The 3,907-nt window shown below is 23.1% G+C and overlaps 1 protein-coding gene across 2 annotated transcripts in view; it reads right to left on the bottom strand.

Annotated features, from left to right (window-relative positions):
* LOC117168916 (methyltransferase-like protein 17, mitochondrial) overlaps positions 1-3,907 on the bottom strand; it is a 25,914-nt gene that overhangs the window by 15,858 nt on the left and 6,149 nt on the right. The window lies entirely within an intron of this gene.

Here is a 3,907-nt window from a genome sequence, read left to right as displayed (position 1 = left end):
ATACGAGATGGCTTGAGGCAAATTGAAAGAGGGTTTTGACATTTAGCGCCCTCCATGGTCATCCAGAGGTAAGCCTGTTTTTTGCATTGTTTTGTATTGGCAAAAACAGTAAATTTCCTATTGAAAGTGATTTCGTTGAGAAAAATGTATAAAATTGACAGTTTAAATTATAAGAACTTGTAGCCTAGTATATGATTTATTGTGTTGAGAGTTTGTTCTAATTGCTAGTGCAAAATCATGGGATTAAAATGTGTAGCTCCGGGTTGTACGTCTGTCTATTACAGCAATTCGGAGAATAAGTTTCATTTTTTTCTTGTGCCAAACGATCCCAAATAAATTAAACGGTGGCAAAAGCCAAATTTTAAACTAAAAAGACCATTCTTCAACTAAAAATTGAACAATTAAATTCGCTGTCAAAAAATTAATGTTCAACCAAAAAATGAATTTTAAATTAAAATGACGAATCTTCAATTTTTCACGAAATAAATTTTTAATTTAAAAAAACAAATTTACATCCAAATTGTTGAATCTGGAACTAGAAAAGGTCATTTTTTCACCCGAAATAGTTACATTTTCTACAGGAATATTAAATTTTTAGATAAAAGATTCATTTTCGACAAAGTAGTTACATTTTTAAAAACAGATCAATTTTCAATTAAAATGATAAATCTTCCAACAAAATTAATTTTTAACAGAAGAGTTCAGCTTCTAACCACAAGCAGTTGAAATTTCTAAAAAAAGGTAAATTCTTAACGAAAAATGTTTAAAAATTTTATATTGTAATTTAGAAATATTTCCTTTTCGAAAGAATACTTCTACTCTAAAAACTACTTGAAGCACTCTCTTTTTTTAAACTTCGGAAGAAAGAGATTTTTAATTGTGACGAATTTTGATTTGAAACAAGGATTTTTTTAAACTCCTTTCTCCTGAATCCCAGTTTTAATTGTTTTAAATTCCCCTTCTATGTCAAGAAGATGCTAAAATAACAACTACTGCATACAAATACACAGGCAATGCATAGGGCTGGTAGGAGACTATATAAAATAAATGACTGGGTTGCGCGCACAACATTATATATTATAAATTATATATTATATATTGTTGATTATATTGATTATTAATATTGATTATATATTATTGATGTTAATATTATAATTATATTATATTATATCATATTATAAAAGTCTTCTTTTTCTCTTTTGATCTGCATTTCAAAGAAATTCAAGAAATTGGTGATTTTCATGATTTGAATACTTCGCGCTCCTCTTTATATGCGCATATTTTGAGGTTACGTTATTTCAAGTATAATAACAAATGAATTGTATGTATGTTGATACTATTGTATATATACACACGCACACACACATACACATATATTATTAATGATAATATTCTAATTATGTTATATTGTTGTATTTTAGGTTTGGAAATTATCTCATTTGGATAAAAACTCAATTATTTGGTTGAAAATTAATTATTTTGTTGAAAATGTAACTATTTTGTAGAAAAAATGTCCGCTTTTCTATCAAAAGTTCAACTACTTTGTTAAAATTTTTTTTATTTTTTATTTGAAGGTTCATATCTTTCATTGAAAATTTAACTATTCTGATAAAAATATGTTTTATGCGTTGTTGAAAATATATTTTTGAAACTGACAATTAATCTATACCATTTTTTGTTAAAAATTGACCCTTTTCAGCTAAAAATTTAACTAATTGGTTAAAAAATTGATCTGTTTTAGTTAAAAGTTTAACTTCTTGGTCGAAAAATCATGTATTTTGTTGAAAACTCGTCTCTCTTTGTAGAAATTAAATTGTTTTATGGAAAATTTATAATTTTTGGTTAAAAATTAAATTTTTCGGTTGAAGTAGCAACTGTAAATATTTTTTGGTTGCAAAGTCTATTGTTTTACTGTAAATGCAACTATATTATTAAAAATTAAAATCGTAATATTTGGGTGGAAAATTCGATTATTCACTTAAAGTTGAACTACTTAGTAAAAAAATTAATTTTTTCTTTATAAGGATTCATAATTATAGTTGAAAATTTAACTATTTGCCTTTAAATTAAATATTTTGTTAAAAATTTTACTCTTTTGTAAAAAATGCATCTTTTCGGCGTTAAAAGTCAACAATTTAATAGAAAGTTAAACTATTTGGTCGTCAACTAACATTTTGGTTTGAAAAATCTTATTTTTAGGTTATAAATTCAGCTTTTTTGTAGATAATACTCTTTTTGACTTTTAATTAAATAATTTCGCTGAAAGTTCATGTATTTTGTTGGAAATTGACCTTGTTTGGTAGAAATTTAATCTTTTTGGTTGAAAATCTATCATTTTTTGTTAAAAATACAATTGTTTGGTTAAAATATCAACTGTACATCTTCTTCGATTTAAAAGTCAATTATTTCACTAAGAGCTGAACTACTTTGTAAAAAAAATACTTTTTTTTTTAACAATATTTTATAATTATGATTGAAAATTTAACTATTTGGTTAAAAATTGAACTCTTTGATTGATAACTCACATTTTTCGCTTAAAAAATTCAACTTTTTTAGATAATTCATCTTTTTGACTTTAAAATTAAATCATTTCGTTGAAAATTCATGTATCTTGTTTAAAATTTGTCTTTTTGTAGATCATCGTTTTCTTGGTCGAAAATTCATCTTATTGGTTTACAATTTAACAAATTTGTTGAAAATTCATTTTTTCTGTTAAAAATTATTTTGCTTTATCTGAAAATGTAACCATTCTAGGATTGATTAAAAATTAATCGTGTATATAGGTTAAGTTGGAAAATCGTTATTTTTTAATATATTACATTAATCTTCTTGGTCGAAAATTCACCTTTTCCCATGAAAATTTAACAAATTTTTTGAAAATTCGAAAATTAAAAAAACTGCAAAATAAAACATTGCGTTAAAATCATTCTCATTCTTTTTTTTTTTTAATTTTCATAATCTTTTCAAGTATTCACTTGAAATTAATTTTTCGAAATACAAAATCATTTTTTAATTTTCTTAGAAATGACATCAATTTTTGTTATTCTTTTAAAGTCTTTTACAATTCTCAAAAAGCTTAGTTTTTTTCAAAATCTGCAGAAATCTACATCGTGTTTCAAATTATTTGAAATAATTTCAAGTTTTAAATTAATTTTGAATCTTTTTTAAATTAAAATTGCAGCGTTCAAAGTTGAAATTTAGCTCAATACAATTTTAACAATTCAAGGCTTTCTATTTCGAACCTATAAAAAAATTGTAAAAAAAAAAAAACGATTTTCCTTTGCAACTTTGCAAAAAATATTTACAGTTGATACTTCAACTGAAAAATTTAATTTTTAACCAAAAATTATAAATTTTCCATAAAACAATTTAATTTCTACAAAGACGAATTTTCAACAAAATACATCATTTTTCGACCAAAAAGTTGAACTTTTAACTAAAAAAGATCAATTTTTTAAACAAATAGTTAAATTTTTAACTGAAAAGGGTCAATTTTTAACAAAAAATGGTATAGATTAATTGTCAGTTTCAAAAATGTATTTTCAACAACACATAAAACATATTTTTATCAGAATAGTTTAATTTTCAACGAAAGATATGAACCTTCAAATAAAAAATAAAATTTTTTTAACAAAGTAGTTGAACTTTTGATAGAAAAGAGGACTTTTTTACAAAATAGTTACATTTTCAAGAAAATAATTAATTTTTCAACCAAATAATCGAGTTTTTATCCAAACGGTATTTTATCCAACAGTAGGTTTTTTAATTAAAAAATTAACTTTTATAAAAAAAATATACATTTTATTCAAATATCATTAAAATCGCAAATTTCTTTAATTTCTTTCAAATGCAGATCAAGATATAAATAAAACTATTATAATATATTTATGATATTATCATTAATAAT

Source organism: Belonocnema kinseyi, chromosome 3, assembly GCF_010883055.1.
Source record: "Belonocnema kinseyi isolate 2016_QV_RU_SX_M_011 chromosome 3, B_treatae_v1, whole genome shotgun sequence".
NCBI classification, from domain to species: domain Eukaryota; kingdom Metazoa; phylum Arthropoda; class Insecta; order Hymenoptera; family Cynipidae; genus Belonocnema; species Belonocnema kinseyi.
This window is presented reverse-complemented; position numbering and strand designations above follow the sequence as displayed.